Source organism: Rattus norvegicus, chromosome 5 (genome assembly GCF_021556685.1).
Source record: "Rattus norvegicus strain SHRSP/BbbUtx chromosome 5, alternate assembly SHRSP_T2T, whole genome shotgun sequence".
Lineage (NCBI taxonomy): Eukaryota > Metazoa > Chordata > Mammalia > Rodentia > Muridae > Rattus > Rattus norvegicus.
This window is the reverse complement of record NC_141538.1, coordinates 149476876-149496554: the sequence shown is the minus strand read 5'-3', so window position 1 is coordinate 149496554 and position 19679 is coordinate 149476876. Positions and strand designations below refer to the sequence as shown.

At 47.8% G+C, this 19679-nt stretch overlaps 1 long non-coding RNA gene across 1 annotated transcript; it reads left to right on the top strand.

The window, feature by feature from the left end:
* The first annotated feature begins 1041 nt into the window (after positions 1 to 1041).
* LOC108351041 (uncharacterized) lies at positions 1042 to 6526 on the top strand. Its single transcript, XR_015621455.1, has 3 exons — positions 1042 to 1195; positions 3068 to 3258; positions 6298 to 6526. It is a non-coding gene; the product is annotated as an uncharacterized LOC108351041 (long non-coding RNA).
* The last annotated feature ends 13153 nt before the right edge of the window (positions 6527 to 19679 follow it).

Genomic DNA, 19679 nt, shown 5'->3' with positions numbered 1-19679 from the left:
AATACAATACCATTGGCAGGAAGGGAGCCGGCTGGCAGAAGCAAGCCACAGGCTCACTCATGGTGGGCAGCTAGGAGGCAGCGATGCAAACATGGTTTAGTGTTGATGAGGAAAGCGATGGGGGGAAACAGGGGAGACAGTCGCCCAGCACAACTGATCACCTCTGAGGAGAAAGACTCAGGCACAGAAGGGTTCAAGGCGCCACTACTTCTCATTACCAGTCTCTCTGTCCTGTTGTCTTTAACGCCATATGCGTGAGCCACTTTGCATAGTCAAATCGGCAGCCACATAAGTCAGGCGCACAACACAATTTAAGTTCCTGAAATCGACTTGGCTGAAAGAGCCCATTTACTTTTTGTTTTATAAAAATAATACTTCACACACATAACTAAGAATGCTAAACATTAAAAAGCCACATAACTTTCATCTTATTGAAGTAATTGCGTCATTGGATCTTAAAAATGGAAGCTGCTCTCCGGAGTTTAAAGAAAGAATGGCTTGGAAAGAGGTGTCCTGTCCCAGGCGCCTTTTCCAAGGAAGGGCATTGCTGGGTCCCAGAGGCTGGCCTTGGCCACTGAACAGGGGTCATCTGAGATACTGCTGCCGGGAGGCCCCTTCTGTGTCCTGAATCTGGTAATCTTGTCAGGCAACTGGGCATTCCCAGCAGTGGTGGGAATTAGAGGTGGTCAGACTCTTCTGTGCTACTCTGGCCTTCTCTCAGAGAAGTCAGGCAGGCTCTGGTAGGGGTCACCCACTCTAGCTGTCTCATAAATAACCATCCGAGAATCACTTTGGGGGGGGCAGATCTGTCACAGCAAGGGCAGCCACTTTAGTGCAGTGAGGAGACAGCCTCCAGTGGCAAGGGTCACAGCTTAGTGAAGGAAAATTGTCTTTCCAATGTCCCCAACTCAGAGTAACCTTCCCAGTCCACTCTCGTTGACCTCCAGGCAGCCTGTCCTCTGTTCTCTGGAACAAAGGGCCCTTCCCAGACCCTTTAATTTAAAGCTACAGGATTCTAGAAGGCACCATCTATGAGCATGGAGACCACAGTGTTCTGTTCTGAGTCCTAAGCACCCAGCATAGTTCAAGGTCCAAGAGAACAGCTAGATAAGATTAGTGAAGGAAGTCATACCACCTGTCTTAGGGTTTCTGTTGCTGTGAACGGACACCATGACCAAGGCAACTCTTATAAAAGGTAACACCTAATAGGGGCTGGATTACAGGTTCAGAGGTTCAGTCCATTATCGTCAAGGCAGGAAGCATGGCAGCATCCAAACAGACATGGTACTGGAGGAGGAGCTGAGGAGTTCTGCATCTTCATCTGAAGGCAAACAGGAGAAAGAGTGTCTTTCAGGCAGTTAGGAGGAGAGCCTCAGCCATGCCCACAGTAACACACTTCCTCCAACATGGTCACACCTCCAAAAATCGTCCCTCCCTGCACCAAGGAAACCACCACACCATATAAGATTCTCTGATTTGCTGCCACTATAGGTCTCAAATTTTATAATTTATCTTGTCAATCCAAGGGCCCAGAGGGCCATGGAGCGAGCACTGTGGGATAGACTCAAACATGTGTACATGGGTAACCCAAACAGCAGCCAGGGACTCTCTGCTATGAGCCTACAGACCCAGGCTGCACCCACAGTATCACATGACCTTCCTACCTACTGGCAGATCCTGGACGTGTCCCCTAGCTCGCCACCCCAACTCTGCTTCTGCCTCAGGTACGCCCCCTTACTGTGTGGAACAATCCCAGGCTATGTGGTCCTTACCCTTGATCCCACACCTACATCAAATCCCACACAGCAGCTCTCAGGGAAGACTCTGATTGGCTGAGGCTGGCCATGTGCCTATCCTGGGGTAAGTGGGGCCAGCAGGTCTGTGCGTATCAGACTGTAGGCCCACAGTTCCTTCCCAACATCGATAGACAGGGAAACAATTGTAGTAAGGGACAATGAAGCTGTGGCTCCAAAATCCTCATGACTCATTACACACCATCCTTTCAGACGGCATGAATGGAGATTTATACTGCAGTTATACAATCAAACTATATAATCAAATCAAGCTAACCTCTAAAGGAAGACAGTTGTCTTTCACCTGCTCAAAGAGCAGGAAATCGTCCTTAATTGATCTATACACCCTGCACACTCCATGCAAACGTCTTTAGAGAACTATATATTGCTTTTAAAGTTTGTATATTACAGAGTGAAAGACCAAGAGCAGAGCCCTGACAGGATTCACCCTCTGGGATGCCGAGATGCTGGAAGCTGCTGTTCCAGCTCCCTGCTTGATCCTACCTCAACTGCATCGAAGCTGTTTCCTCTAAAGACTTGCTTCTATAATGTTTTTACAACAGCTAACTAATTCATCCAGCCCTTCAGACTGTTACAGTCAGAACGCTGGCTAAGCCCTGAACCTTCTCAGCATATAGGAACTAGACAGCAAATGATGCCAGCTAGCTTTCTTTTGGTGTAACCATTTTCCCCATTTCCTTTTGGGTCCCCAAAAGGAATTCTTTGCCTCCAATTCAGCAGGAAGCAATTATAAGAAGACTTTTATCCCTTAAGTTGGGGTGGATGGTTTTGGTTACTTTATGAGTTACAGATATGTTGTTATTTTCAGGGATGACTGCGAACATATGGTCTTCAACAGGGAGGAAACAAAATAGGGGGCTTAGTCTCAGGGATTTCTATCTTCCCTTTTGTCTGCTTTACCCTGTCTTTCTTAGATAATGGGTAGAGCGTTGAGAAGAAAAGGTGGGATATAGAAATATTATAAGAATTTATAAGAAATAGGGGTAGATTATTGACTCTACTCTTAAACCAAAAAAAAAATTTTACAACATAATCTTACATTGATGGAGATCTTTATATTTTGATGTAAAATTGAGGTTATATTTTGCTACATTGATACAGAATTTTGTATACTGATAAAAGTTTAAAGTTTTCACTGGTATAAATCTGTGTATATTGAAATAAAATTTAAGATTAATTTTGTTACAACATAATATATGTATGTTTCAACTCTGAGACAGGCATTGTGGCTATGCAACTCATTTCTCTGTTAGCACCTGACAGAACCCCATTCAACTTGGAAGAAGATGATGGACATCAAAAACCTCCACATGGAGTTGCTTCAACTGTGGCCAGGCTAGCCACTGGGCAAAGAAAACTCCCTGAACTCCTCTGCAGACTAAGTATTGTCCAAAAGGGACAAATGAATGCAAGGAAGTCAATTGCCAAGCTCTGCCAAGACAGGGTAAGTGAGTCCTTCATAGTTTCTGCATTACAAAAGGTCTGTCAGATATTCTGGGCCAAAAGGCTGAAGATAAATGCTTCACCATCTTAGAGAATATTAGGGACTCTCCAGGCTGTCAGCTGTCTCCACACTCTTTATAATTTTTTGAAGCTGCAACCCTGTGCTTCCTGACTACTCAGGCAATATTTATTCCTTCTCAGGTCTCTGATGGGGTTGAAGACTAGATGGTCATAGTCTTACCATAAGCTTGAGTTCTTTAAGATTAAGATGTTCTAGGTCTAAGAGGATGTTTTTAGAATGGTAATACAAATTAGGATAGAAGATGGTTCAGATACAGAACTCTAAACACATTAACATAGGATAGTTAACAATATACGTTGCCAAAAATAAATGTATTGAAAACCATGAATGTAATTCTTACCTCGTAGGTTTCATAATTGCTCCTACTATGTGTTGTTATTACCAAAAGACAAAGAGCCTTTTTATTTGGACAAAAAGGAGGAAATGTAGTGGGTTTGTCTGACACTGCTTATGTTCTAATCCTAAATACTGCTTCTTCAAGATGTGGTTGCCCAAGACAAGCAGATCCTCATGTGATGTCATGTGAATCTTCTCCCAATTTAACTGGTCAATAAAAGGCTAGAGCCTGTGGTTGGGCAGTAGAGGGAAAAGGTGGAACTGGAAGCTTGACTGACATGGAGTTGCAGTCAGAAAGAGAGAAGAAGGAGGAGCAGGAGGAGGAGCAGGAGGAGGAGGAGCAGGAGGAGGAGCAGGAAGAGGAGGAGCAGGAAGAGGAGGAGCAGGAAGAGGAGGGAAAGAAAGGCGTGCGCACACACACACACACACACACAGAGAGAGAGAGAGAGAGAGAGAGAGAGAGAGAGAGAGAGAGAGAGAGAGAGAATGGACCAGAACCACATGGCCAGGAGAAGCAGCAATTAGCAAGAGACTTGATAGCTGGGGAATAAATTAACATAGCCCTGTATCTGCCCAATCTAGGCTTTTGGCATATAAATAAAATGCCTGGATTGTGTGCTTTTATACAGACTTATTAGGATTATAAATTCCTACTGCATTGGCCCAAGCACATGAACAACACAACGAAAGTCTGTCATAATTGACTACAGAGGTCTGGGGCTCATGGAGAAAGCGGGAAAAATCAAAGTGCCCATCAGGCAGGAGTGGCTGTTGGCAGAGAAGGACAGATAAGAGAGAGCAAGGGGGAGTCATGGGAAGCAGAAGCCAGGAGTCTATCCCCACCGGTTCTGTGGTCTCAGTACAGGAAATGCCTCCTTGCTCCCTGACCCTGTCCAATGGCTTATGAAATTGCAAAAGGAAGATCCTGTAGGAGCAGGTGCTGTTGAATAACTCAGGGTGGGTGAAGTTGTGTATCCTTCCCTGCCCATCAAACAGCTGTGTGCGTAACTGACAGACAGATGACAGGAGGTTCCAGTGACTGCTGCCTTCAGGCTGAAGCACCAGTCCAAAGGCCTTCATCCCTCATGTCTTCAGTAGGAAGAGACTCCACTGTCAGCCGATAGATGGGCAGACATGGGGTGTCTGCAGGTTCCGGATGATATCCCTTAGCATCTACCCACCTCCCCCAAATGGGAGGGGCCTCTATAACAACCAAACACAGAGGCCCACATCCTGTGGGTCCCCTCAGCTCAAGGCATGCAGGTGGAGCCTGAAGGACATTTTCATGTCACTCTGAGGCCTTCGTGAGTCATGCAGATTGTCATGGGTGTCAAAATATTGTGATCTCCCTGGGAGAAATGACAGCAGAGTCAGGTAGAATTACATATTTCTCAGCATACTGGCTATGTCGCCATGGAGACATGCCTGCCTTCCCCGCAGGGTCATCCACAGGCTAGGAAAAGAAGCTGGCCCTGTCCCCAGCAGTCACTCTCACTCAGACAAAGCTACAACAAGACAAATATAGAAGCAAGGGCAAAACCAACCTTATATGGACTTTAATTACATTTTTGATGGTTTTGACCTGTGCTGACTCCCCAGGATCTTCCCTTAAAATCAACAGTTGTATTTAGCTCCCCTCCAGGATGTCCTGGTGCTCAGCTGTCAGCCTCCACAGCCCAAGCAGCTCCCTGTCCTTGGATACGACTGGGCATGTATTGCATAGTAGCCCACAAATAGAGGACCTCAGTGTGTCTCCATTTGTGCCCATGTTAATGGACATTTGGGTCCCTTACAAGTAAAAAGCATAACAAGCAAATAAAAACAGAGCGTAAGTTAATTGTCCCATTCCACATCCTGCAAGCAGTGAGCTCCTTAACACGTGTGCAGAGTCCAGGCTGACCAGACGCTGCATTAAAGCCTTGGATCCCCGCTTGCTGTTGTTGGAAGGTAGGGCACCTTTAAGAAGTGGGGCCTTGTGGGAGGTCTTTTGGGATTTGAGGCTCTGACACACTGCACTCACCATAGACGAACCTCTGAAAGCTGAATCCAAACAGACCTTTTCTCCTTATAAGTTGACTGTCACATGCACTTGTCGCGCCGTGCAGTGCAGGCGAGTGTTCTAATTAACCCTTTTGTTGCTGTGATAAACCCCATGACCAAAAGCAACTCGGGGAGGGAAAGTTTATTTGGCCCACTCTGCCAGATTGCAGTCTGTCGTTGAGGGAAGTCAGGGCAGGAATTCAAGGAGGAACTGGAGCAGAAATGGAGAGTCAGGCTGTTTGCTGGGTTTTCTGGCTTGCTCATTGCCTAATGCTCAGCCAGTTTTCTTATATGGCGCAGGCCCACCTGTCCTGGGTGCTGGCAGGCACAAGGCTGAGGCCCTTAAGCTGAGTCTGAATGCCCCGCCCCACCCAGTGGACAGGGACTGCACTTTCCCTTACCTCTGGGATGGCAGGTGGGTCTCAGGGGCTGGGCTCAGACAGCCAAGATGGTGTACAAGGGTGTGGAAAGGTCCACACACAAGAATTCAGAACGAAGAGTCTGTCTGTCCATGAACCAAGGACCGGTTGGAGTAGTTTCCTCCCTGAAGGCATCTGAAAAGAAACATGTTTGTTTCCACAGCACATTCATGAATGCTTCAGAGGACATCTTGACCTTTTCCTCATTTTGCACTGACAGTAGAGAATGAAGGTTCCACCCACTGAGACCAAGCCTCCTCCACCCGTGGGTGCTTCTCCACATGCTACGATGGCTACCTGTCCCCTTGTCCAGAGACATGGATGAAGCTTTCAGCTTACAGTTCTGTCCTTGATAAAAGTCAAAGCACCACCACAGTCAGCCATGCATCCAGGTGACTCTACTTTGTCCCATCATTCTATAGAATTCTCCGAGCCTCCCTCTCAGCTAACAGTGATCAGAGCCTAAGGGTAAAAGACAATTAATACTTGGTCTAGCGTCCCAAGAGAGTCCCTAGCAGGATGTGTCCTTTTGACTATCTGGAGTGGTGGGGGCTGTGGAAGGCAGAGGTTCCACAGAAATGAGAGCATGGTGAGTGAGAGAGGGAAAGAATGAGCTGGGATGTGGCGCCAAGGCTCACACTAGAGACTTGAGTTGTCGGGAAAGGAGAAATGCTCAATGGAGGCCCCAGCAAAGGCAGAGACAGGAAGCACTGTTGAGGACACCTGATGTTCCTTTGCAAGTTGGGGTACCCACCGCAGATGGTTCTCCTTCATTGGCTGTTTGCGTTTCTTTCTTTTTTTTTTTTTTTTTTTTTTTCGGAGCTGGGGACCGAACCCAGGGCCTTGCGCTTCCTAGGCAAGCGCTCTACCACTGAGCTAAATCCCCAACCCCAACGTTTCTTTTATTTAATTTGTTTGTTTGTTTCAGACGAGGTCTTGCTGCTGTGTAACCCTAGCTGGTTTGGAAACTTACTCTGTAGCGCAGGGTAGCCTCCAATCTGTGTGAGTCTGCCAGTCTTCCCCTCTCAAATGCTGGTATTACAAGTGTGAGGCCTGGTACCCAGACCACTCATTTCAGCTTTTTAGTGATCTCAGGGATGGTGGTTCTTTCTGTCTGGGGTCCCGTGAATCTAAAACATTGAATTTGAGGACTTGGTGAGGTTCTTAGAATTCTCTCTCTCTCTCTCTCTCTCTCTCTCTCTCTCTCTCTCTCTGTGTGTCTTCATGTGTGTACGTGCATGTGTGTGTTTGTGTGTGTGTTGTGCAGATATGTCTCCAAGGGTACGAACATGGCCATTCTAGGTAAATATTCTCTCTCTGTCTCTCTCTCTGTCTCTCTCTTATATACACACATACAAAACACACACACACACACACACACACACACACACACACACACACACCACATACACTGAAAGGAGAAGGCAGAGAGAACCAGATTCAGCAGGAGGGACCTGGACTGAACTTGAACCTGTGAGGGAGGTCTGGCCTAGAGCCCACACTTACCCAGCGTCTCCTCCTCTTTGTCTCCGACCCTGACCTCCTCTTGGTTGACACATCCCTCTCTTTACCCTGTCTCAGCCCAAGGTCACCTGACCAGACCTTGGGAAGTCTGAGGCAGGACTGGCTGGCTCTGTGCCTGTCCACACCGACACACAGGCTCTCCAGTCCAGCTCCTTCTCTGCGGAGACTGGTCCCAGGAGCTCTGTACCTGAGGATCTTCCAGCATGGATGCTCCCTCAGCATGACCTTCAGGAAGGTGGCACAACAGGTAGACCGCCAGCACTGTGCAGATGGAGAAATGTAACAGGACATGTGCAAGGTGGCTTGGCCTGGCCTTGTCTGTTATGGGACACGAAGGTGCCCTCCAAGGGACTGTGGGTGGGACATGATGGGAGGATGGCACCCAGAGAGTGCTGGTGTCGCTGATGTGAGCTTGTGCATACAGCACTGCTCACACACTTCACCCAGAGTTCTTGTGACAGACAGACCCAGTAAATAGAGCAAGGGTATCAGAAGGGAGCAAGGGGGGAGCTCAATCAGGGTCAAGCCTGAGTTCCAGGCAGCAGGGAATCTGCAGCCCAGAGACTCAACCCCATGCCCTGCTCAGAAAGGCTGCTTACTCAGTCATCTATCCAAGCCATACTGACAATGGGATGGAGCCCTGGGTCTCCACATAGCAGGGAGACACAGCAGGGGGGAGGAGCAGGTTTGGCTTAGGAGACAACTGGGATCTAAGAGGTTACAACGGAGGCCTAGGACTCAGTGACATTGGGCCCTAACATGTGTCTCTGTGCCCCTGAAGCTCAGCAGGATAAGAGAAGAGGACTTCTGCAGCATGAATATGGGAAGCCATTGTGATTTCCTATGTAGACAGGAAGCTGTCTGCCTCTGATGTAGCCCACCCATGTTATTTTCTGTGTAGACAGGAAGCTGTCTGTCTCTAACTGAACCCATCTAACAGCACTAGTCAGCACACAGGCTGTCCTGTCCTGCCAAGATAGACCCCTGGGACAGGCTCTGCTTTCTATCCATTTAACAGCTGAAGAGACTGAGTCTTATTCAAGGTCTTAAACCTGGGATTAGGAGGACGTGACACTGGGCCTGGAGCACCTTTGACCCTGAGGATGCAATATTAGTCTGGCTTCATCACACGTGCAGGGGTCAAATGGGAAGGAAGCTGGTGTCTTAGGAGTTCCCCAGTCTTGAGGATGTCTGAGGCAGGTTCAGGAGGACAGAAAGAGGTCAGTACCTACCACCCACCCCTCCCCTCTCTCCTGGGAACTTCTGCCTCCTTGGTGAATGGGAAGCTATTTTACCCAGAGCCTGAATGCCATCTCTTGGCTCTGCCCATGAGTGCAGGTGTATGCCATGTGGCAGGGCAGCCTTTTAGGGGCCCTGGCATGGAGTCCTAGTTTGAGGGCTCACAAGCTGTGTGTCCTTTGACAAGTTTGCCTCACCCCTCTCTGCCACATTTCCCACCTGTGATGTGCAGCTGAGGTCTGTGCCTTAGAATTGCTTTAATATTTAAACGAGGCAAGGGCAGCCCAGAGAGATAATAGGAACGTATCTGCCTGCCAGGCACCTGTGCTTCCAACCGAATCAGCAAAGTTGGAGCCCAGTGTGCAAGTCAAGAGCTCTTGGACCTCTGTGATGCAGCTGTGCCAATGTGAAAGAGATGTATGGCTAGACCCCTCCGGTTCCACACCCAGGACTCAAGAGCTCCTCATCAAAACTACACAGAGGAAGAAACTACATCTGTCCTGAGCTCATAAAACTTCATACACACACACACACACACACACACACACACACACACACACACACACACATCCCATATAACAAACATACCACATACAACACATACAAACACATACAAAATAACAAACACATCACACCCACACCAGATAACAAACACATTTCATACATACACGTGCACATACACAAACACATACCAAATAACAAACACATCATACACACATATCCCATATAACAAACATACCACATACAACACACACAAACACATACCAAATAACAAACACATCACATACACACACACATACATACATGCACACATACACACACATACACACACACCATATAGCAAACATATCACATATAACACACACAAACACATACCAAATAACAAACACATCGCACCCACACCAGATAACACATTTTACACACACGTGCACATACACAAACACCACATAACACACACACACACATACACACACATACATGCAAACACATATCACATAACAAACACATCGCACCCACACGAGATAACACATTTTACACACACGTGCACATACACAAACACCACATAACACACACACACACACATACACACATATACACTCAAACACATACCACATAACAAGCACATCACGCACACACACACAGACACTCAAGCGGACACACACAGGAACACACCTATCATTCCCTAAGCAATGATGTCTGCAGACCCTTCCTGTGCACTGAGGACCAGCAGGGAGCTGGGGATGAGTTAGAGGACATGGCGAGGGAGGGATGTGCACAGGTTAAGCAAACACTTGAACACAGGCAGGATTTGAGGCCACAGTATCCTTCCTTGGTCCAGCACTATGCATAGTAACAGTCACCTGACACACTGTGTCAATGGGTTGGGTGACAGTAGTTTCATGATGTGGCCTAGTGACAGAGATGGCAGTCCAAGTCACAGTGACTCAAGATCCAATCCTGGCTCTGCTATGGGATTCATTTTAATTCCGTTTCTGCCATTGTTAATATTATTAATTCTGTCCTCATTTTTCTTGTGTATGTGGTGTTTGGGCAAGTTTGAGTGTGTATAGGTGTGTGCATGTCTACATACATGTGCATATGCTTGTATGCGAGGGCCAGGGGTTAATGCTGGGTGTCTTCCTGGTTCTCTCTCCATCTTATTTACCGAGGCAGGGTCTGTTGATGACCCTGGAACTCACTGATTCAGCTAGTCTGGCTAACCAGATTGGCCTGTCTCTGAACCTGAGGACTGCAGCCTGGCAGAGGTGGGGGTGGGGTACCACTGAGGCCCAGCTTTTACCTGGGTGCTGGAGATCTCAACTCTAGCTCTCACGCTCACCCAGAAAACCACTCTATCCATGAGTCATCGCCCCAGCCCCTTCTTATGTATTTTAATTTATACCTCATATATAAGATATAAGTTATATTATATACAAAATATATATGTCCATATAAGACACATACAGAGAGAGAGAGAGAGAGAGAGAGAGAGAGAGAGAGAGAGAGAGAGAGAGAGAGAGAGATATCTTCAGGGTCAGTACTAGTCACCAGCTCCTTTTTTTAAAAAACTCTTTTTTTTTATTTTTATTTTGAGACAGGTCTAGCTGCCTAGTTGGCTTTGGATTCACATTGTAGTGTACTGTAGCCCAGTTGGCCTCAAACTTGCAACCCCCCTGCCTCAGTTTCCTGAGTAGCTGGGATTACAAGCTTCAAGCCTGTACTGCCATGCCCAGTCTTTTACCGTATTCAAAAGTTAGCATTTTAGTGGTTACCCCAAGGATTAAACATTAGTTTAAAATGAGCTAAGTCGCATTAACATCAATTTAATTTGAGCAGTGTGAACATAGGACAGGAAAGACCCCCACCCCCTTCGTCTTTTATATTGTTGTCACACGAATTCCCAGGATGCATTGCAAGCCTGTCAACATGTGCATAATTACTGCTTTGGGAGTTGTCTTTAGGTCAAATTGGAGAAAAGGAGCATAGCACAGCATGTTTATGCTGGCTTTCTCCTGACTGGTGTGGACACAGGCATCCGGTTTCTTCAGGTGGATTCCCATTACTTCCCAAAGTCTCTCAGCTCAGCCTGAGGCCATCTCCTAGTGCTCCTTATAGGGTCACTATGCTGGTGACAGGTTTGGCTCATTCGGGGTTGTTTAGAAGGACACTGTATATAAAATTTTAGATGACTTTCCCCCCTTCAAACACACTTTAAAAACCACCCACTTCCCTCTGGCCTCGTGGTTCCAGCACATAGTCAGCAGTTAGTCTCCTCAGGTTTTTCTCAACACAAGGAGGGATCTTTGTCCCATGGCTGCTTTCAAGGGACTTTGCTTGTTCTTGGCCACTGGAGGATCTGACCTGTGTGTCCGGTCTGTGTGTCTTGGAGCCTTTCATCAACTTGAGGGATTTTTCAACCATCGTTTCTCCAAACATTCTGGTCTTTTCTCTGCTTGTAGGCAAACCTGGTGGTTACTTTTTGAGGCCCTACGGTACTCCATGGCTATGGCATTCATTGGACATTCCACATGGGTTACACAAGACCTTCATGTCGTCAGGACAACTGTCTCTCTCCAGCCTTTGTGTGTGTGTGTGTGTGTGTGTGTGTGTGTGTGTGTGTGTGTGTGTGTTAAACATAGACATCTTTAGGGGGTAGGTAGATGCAGAGACTGCCGAACAACCTGGAACCCCACTCAGCTTGAGCACGCTCACACACAAATTCACGAGTACACACACACACACACACACACACACACACACACACACACACACACACCTTCCCTAACAAGGCCCTTAGCAACAAAGATCCCACTTGCCCCTGCTGCACGCTCACACACAAATTCATGAGTACACACACACACACACACACACACACACACACACACACACACACACCTCTTCCCTAACAAGGCCCTTAGCAACAAAGATCCCACCTGCCCCTGCTGCATGCTCACCCTTCTCCAAGCAAAGACAATCAGGTCCCTCAGGCTTCCTGCTACCTAGCAACTCTTAGAAACTTCCCTCCTGGGACCAAACACATCCTGAAATATATATTGAAATATGGGCAGTGAGGTCAATCTGGCCTAGACTGGTCTGGAGTACGTGCACGCACGGTAAGGCAAACTGTGTTCTCAAAACACTTAGGGGGAAACTACTATTTGCCACCTCATGGCTGTGCAGGATTGGACGTGCACGTGATTAAAACCAGATGCGTCTCAGGAAAGGACATGCTTGCACACCCAAGCCTGTCAATCGAAGCTCCTGTGCTTCACCCCTTAGCAACCAAACCTCTGCCCCTTAGCAACCAAACCTCTCCTCGTGGCCCCCAGGTGATTTGCAGCGACTGTAAATCTCCCTCTGAGCCGGCTGCCCTCTTGCTGTGCATACTTTCTGTGTTTTTGCTTTGTCTCTGGATAACGCCCCTCCCTCTTGATGCTTGCAGTTCGTTGTACCTCCTCAGTTTCTAGAACAAGTTATCAAGAACCCAGGAAACGCCCCCCTCCAGAGAGAACCACAGTTCCCCTGATGGGTATGGCCTGGCACCCTGCTCTTCTGATTTGTGTTCCCCGGACCTTCGGTGACATTGACAATTTCTCGTGGGCTTCTGTGTAGCTCTTTTTCGGAGAAATGTCTGCCCAGGCCTTCTGCTCATTGGAATTCAGCTGTTATTGTTGAGTTTGTTCTCGTGACATAATCTGAACATCCGTTCCTTCTCCAGTACCCACACGCAAACACTTGCTTCTGTTCTGCAGGCTGCCTTTGGATTCTGTTGACAGAGTTGATATACAAAGATGTCTTTGAACAGAAAAAGAAGCCCAGGCCACTTCCTGGACCTCTTTCCCTTTGTGGGTTGTGTGCTTAGTGTTCTCACCAACAAGCTATTATCAAATCCCATGAGTGGGAACGTCCCCATCATTTTCTTGTTTTAGGTTTTACATTGAGGCCTTTGACTCATTTCACATTAGTTTTTGTATATGGTCCTAAGTAACTGATGGTTGGTGTTAAGTGTTAATAGAATCTAGAATCACCTAATGCCTAGGGGTTTATCTGATTGTATTAATGTAGGAAGAACCATCCACTGTGGGCGGCATCGTTCCCTGGCTGGGACTCTGGACTATGTAAGTGGAGAGAGGGGACTGAGCTGCCTCTGCATGGTGGGTTATAACCCCAAACCCTGACCTAGAATAAACCCTTTCTTCCTTAAGGGGGGTTTGTCAGGGTATTTTATCACAACCACGGGGAGAATGAAGATGGCTGAATCTCACTAATTTGCATGTGGATATATGGTTTTTCCAATATCAATTTTTTAAAAATGACTGTCCTTCCCTCACAAGATGGTCTTGGAAGTATTGTCAAAAGCATTTGACCTCATCTATAGGGGCAAACTTCTGGGATTTCTGTTCTGTTCTATGCTATTTATTCACCCCTACATGTCTGTACTCTCACATCATACTCTGTGTGTGTGTGTGTGTGTGTGTGTGTGTTATTGTTCCTTTTGCATTGTGTTTTCTCAGAAAGTATGAGACTCTCAAATTCCATTTTGTTTTCTATTTCTGGAAAAAGAAACAAACAAAAGACCTCACTGGAATTTGGGACGAGATTGCTTTGGCTCTGCAGCTCAAGCTGAACACCACAGACATCTTAACAATGGAAGTCTTGTAGTCCAGGAACATGGGGCACCTTTCTGGTTTTGCATCCTTGTTTTGTTCGGGGGGACACGGTCTCATGTAGCCCAGGCTAGCCTGAAACCTCTTATGTAGCCAAGAAGGACCTGGAATTTCTCATCCTCTTGACTCCAGGTCCTGAGTGCTGGGATTACAGGACTGTGCCACCATGCTGTCCCTCTGCATCTTCCCCAGCATCTCTGAGTGGTGTTCTGAAGTTGTCTGTGTGCGTGACTCTCCACCGTGGCTTAGGCAGTTCCTAAGTACCTATTTTTTTTTCAGTATATTGCAAATGAATTGCTTTTTCAGAGTCTTTTAGACTGCTTTATTGTTACTGCAGAAATGCAAGTGCTGTCTGTGTTTTAATGTTGTATTCTGTAACGTAATGGGTCTTTAATTAGTTCTGACAGGTTTCCATGTCCCCGTGTGGGATTGTTAAGATGCTCTCCATGTAGATCTTGTCATTTGTGAACAGAGATCATTTCCTGTCTCCTTTTCCAGCTCAGGTGTCTCTCTTACATCTGCTTCTCCTTTGACAGAAGTGAAGGAGTCAGGGTGACCTTTTCCTTCCTGATCTTAAAGGAAAAGATCTCTCTCTCTCTCTCTCTCTCTCTCTCTCTCTCTCTCTCTCTCCATATGTGTGTATATGTGTATGTCCATGTGTGAGTACATGTGTGCCCATGTGTGACCATATGTTTGTGCTCATGTATGAGTGTGTGCATCCATACATGAGTGCATGTGTGTGCGCATGTGTGAATGTATGTGTGTGTGTGTGAATGTGTGTGTGAATGTGTGTGTGTATGTTCATACGTTAGGGCATATAGAAGTCAGAGGTCAATATCAGTGTACTGGCTGGTTTCATGTGCCAACTTGACACAAGCTGGAGTTATAGAGAAAGGAGCCTCCTTGGGGAAATGCCTCCATGAGATCAGGCAGTAAGGCATTTTCTCAATTAGTGATCAAGAGGAGAGGGCCTAGCCCATTGTGGGTGTTGCCATTCCTAGGCTGCTGGTCCTGGGTTCTATAAGAAAGCAAGCTGGGTAAGCCAGGGGAAGCACCCCTCCACGGCCTCTGCATCAGCTCCTTCCTCCAGGTTTCTGCCCTGTGTGCCCTCACTTCCTGTGGTGATGAACAGCATTGTGAAAGTGTAAGCTGAATAGACCATTCCCTCCTCAACTTGCTTCTTGGTCAGGATGATGTGTGCAGGAATACAAACCCTGAGTAAGACAATCAGAGATGTCTTCCTCAATCACTGTCCACCTCCTCCTCCTCATCCACCTCCTCCTCATCCTCCTCCTCATCCTTTCTCTCTCTCTCCCTCTCTCCCTCTCTCTCTTTCTTTCTTCCTTCTTTCTTTTTTGAGGATCTTGTCATTGAACCTAGAACTCACCAGTCAAGCTAGACTGGCTGGCAAATCAAGTTCTCGTGGACACTTCTATCCCCATCTCTTCAGTACTGAGGTCATAGGTGTGCGAGACTTTTCCCCATGAGTGCTGGGGACTGAACTCAAGCCTCATGCTTGTGAGGAAAAGACGTTATCGACTGAGCCATCTTCCAGCCCATTCTCAGTACTGAGTAGACAAGCTGTAAATTTTTTTTTTCAAAACAAATTCCTCAACTCTTTGCTTTGAGTTTTCTAAGCCAGCCTAGAAGGTTGCCTTTGGCACGCGCAGAGTTAATGGTCTGCCTCTTGGTTTACTGCAGAAGCCAGCCTACCTCCTGCCCAGGGCTCTGATTCATTTGAACTTTCTTGATAACATGATCTACCCTGCTGTTCAGCTGAGCCTGTAATCCCTGTCATTGCCATGGTGCTAGTAATTAAGAAAGACGTCCAAGGCAGAGAAACGTCGCATCCTGTGTGTGGGATTACCCTCCTTCTCAGATTGATCTCCAAGATCCCAAGACAAGTAGAATCACTGCGAGGCTCCAGAGGGCTAAACATAGAGCGGCCACTGGAATCAGTGCAGCTGTGGCAGCTCCCAGGGTCAAATGGCAGCTGCATCTCCTGAGGGTCAGGAAGAGGTTACAAGGCTTCGGATCAAACCTGGCTTCATTTCCTGACTCCCCACTTTTCTGGGGGCTCAGTCCCCTGAGTTAACTTTAAGTGAACCTCAGTTCCCTTTGGAAGATGGTGACTAACACAGAGAGTAAAACATTTGTCTTACTGTCATTTAGTCATTTAAAGTGTGAGAGTCTCCCCAACTCCTAGATTCCCCTTCCCATAGAGATTCAGGTTAGATGGACAAGATGTGCTGTTCACCACTGGGGAGTATGGAGTTCAGCACCCCTCTGGGGAAGGAAGAAGTTCCCAGGCTAATCCTGGGTCTGTGAGGTCCACAGGCCACAAGCCCATCCTCCGGCAGCAGCTCTAGCAGTGATAAAGGGACTCACACGTCCTTCCTTTCCTGAACATGGTGGCTGGTTCAGAATCATAGTCAGGAACATGACCATTGTGCTCCTATCGTCCTGTCCTCACAGGGGTCCCTTGCATGGCACAGCTCCTGTCTCAGTCATTTGATTGGCCTCATAATTCTATGAGTGGGTCAGAAGATCATGTCCACCTGTCAGAAAAAAACTCAGGCCCAGGTATGGAGCCAACCCTACCCAGAAATGGGAGTTAACAGTAGAGCTCAGGGCTCAGCGCCAGGGCTCAAGAACACAGGAGAGACGGGAAGGGCTAGAACACAGGTTCCCAGATGTGTCAGGGAGGGCTTCCCAAAGCAGGCAGCTGAGAAGTTGCTGAGTGAACCCATCAGAGTCGTCTTGGTGGGAAGGGAGGTCAGAGCCCCAGGCAGGTATGCCAGATTCAGACCCCAGAGCAGAGAGTCTTAGGAAGGGCCTCGGAGTCAGGACTGTGGGGTCTTAGGACTATTGAGGAATTGAGAATCAATCTCGGGACTTCCCAAGTGTTGGCAAGCTCTCTAGCCCTGAGCTGGGTCTCAGCTCTTTAGACGTCTGACTGTGGATGAGAGCTTACCTAGACCAGAGCAGTCTCTGTGCACACATGGGGGCAGGCAGTGGTGCACATGTTCATGTTGGGGCATTTGTGTGTGTTGGTGCATGTGCACATGTGCATTAGTGTATGTGCATGTGTGTTAGTGTACATGTATTTTAGTGTGTGTGATTATGTGTGTTAGTGCATGTGTGTGTTAGTATATGTGTGTGCTAGTACAGGTGTATGTTAGTATGTGTGTGGTTGTGTGTGTTAAGGCATATGTGTGTGTATGTGCATGTATGTGTGTGCTAGGGCAGGTATGTGCGTGTGTGTGATTGTGTGTGTGTATACCTGTGTGTGTGTGTGTGTGTGTGTGTGTGTGTGTGTGTGTGTGTGTAAGTCAAAGCTCAACCTTGAGGTTATTCCTCAGGAACCTTCCTGCTTGTTGACGTTGTTTTCGTCTCTTAACATTTTGATTTTTTTCTGTTTGTGTTTGAGGGACATGGACCACAGTGCCTAGGGAGGGCAGAGGACAACTTGAAGGAATTAATTCTCTGCTTCCATCATGCGGGTTCCAGGAACTGAACTTCGTTTGACAGAAGTGGCACAGCCACCTCACCAGCCCTACCTTGATGGTTGGTTGGTTGGTTGGTTGGTTGTTTGGTTTCTTTGAGACGGGTAATCAGTAGCCTGGCTGGTTGACCAGCAAGCTCTACGGAGCCTCCTGTCCCTGCCTCTCTGGTGCTGGGATTACTGTAGCTCAGCCACCCAGCTTTTTCACTAGGGTTCTGGGGAGCTAATGGTCCTCGCCTTTGTGCAGCAAGCACTTTACTGACTGAGCCAGCTCTCTAGATCCCCCTGAGAACTCCCATTCTGCCAAGACAATTTCTGTGACATTTACAGAACACCAGGAGAGCCAACATGCACTAACACACTTAATATTTGACAGATCTTGGAGACGGGGGGGGGCTCCTGTTCACCCCCATCTTACCGTGAGTGGACCATGGACCAGAGAGGTTAAGGCACTGACCCCAGTCCTACAGCCCTGAACGGTGGAGCCAGGCAACTGTGGCCAGGCCTCTGCATCCTCAGACACAGGCTGCCACACTGCTGTGTGTAATGGCCACACACCCCTACCCTCTCCCATCCTAGTCACACAGGGGTAGCAACATAAGGCCACAAGTGGCCCTTTAGAGGGGATCATAATAGGCTGAGATGTAACCAACTCCCTGCCACCAAGTCAAGGCAACGGAGCCTTCAGGGATGAGCAGAGACTGAGAGACAGAGATGGGTTCAAGTACTGGCTTAGCCCCATAATGGCTGTGTGACCTTGAGAGAGACATTGAACCTCTCTGGGCTGCTTTTTCCTCCTGGATTCTGCTTCTTTGCTGTGTGACCAAAGGTCAGCTGCTCTACCCATCTGGGCTCCTGACAACTCCACCATGAATTCTTTATGGCTGGGAGAGTGCTTTCCAGTGCGCTGTTTACGACGCATTTGATGGGTGGGAAATCTGGGTAGAGATGGAGCAGAGGTGAGGCTTACCCTTGTCTGCCTTGATGCGTCCTGTTGGTCATCCTCCTAGGCTACTCCACTGCTCCTCTGGTTCTTGCTGTCCCTCCCAGGTCACCTGCTGTCTATGAGATGTGTCTCCAGTGAGGAAGACTCCACCCACTCCTCAGCATCTGGTAGAATCTGGGAGTCCACAGTTTCTGCCTCAGAGAGTCCATGATGGTTTCATGCACCAAGTAGATATCTCTTTCCCAGCAGGAGAGAAGGAAAGCAGTTGACATCACCTCATGGGGCCCTGCCTGAGGTGAGCACACAGAGAAATGGATAGACCAGAGAAGGCTAGAGAACACCAGGGTTGTAGTTGGGGTAAGGGAGGTTAGCCAGGACCTCAGGAGCTCCCATGCTGCCCGTTATCAGCCTCACGTTATCTTTCAGGCCTCAGTTTCCCCTACCTATAGATCACATACAAGATTGGGCTGAGGCTCTTTCGAGTAGTCATTAGGGATTGGAACAGGGCCAGGCACACAGCAGGCATATACTAAGTACTGGCAAACAGCGGGTGCATATTAAGTGTTGGTGGCTGTTAGTTTGAACTCTGAGGAAGCTGTCTGGCCTCCATCAGGTGGTAGTATCTGGCATTTTGGGCCAGGCTGAGCAAAGGCCGAGTAGGCAGACCAGGTGATACAGAGGGTGAGACGTGGCCAGGGTTCAAGCCCTAGTCTACCTCACCCTGAGTTTGGGCTGTGTTGTCCACACCATGATGCCCACTAGAATTACCGGACCTGGAGACATGGGCATCTTTCCATAAAAGCATCAATGGGTCCCGTGGCTGCCCCTGCCCAGAACCACAGTATGTGGGGTCTGCCCCATGTGTCCCCCCCTGCCTGTGTTCAGGACTCTGTCACCTTGAATCATGTAGCCTTCCTCCACCCGCCTTATATATCTGAGCAAGTCACCTGCATGACTGCACTCTCTGCCTGACATCCGGGCTCTTCTCACCTGTTCCTGATGGTGTCTCTGCTTGTGAGACCACGCCTTCACCAATGGCCCACCCGACAGAACACTGTCCAACAATCAATTCAGGCCTTTGTGCACACTGGTACTGTTTCAGCTGTCAATGCTGGGCTAACTCTTGCTTACCCCTTAGAATACAGTTTGTGTGCTATGTCCTT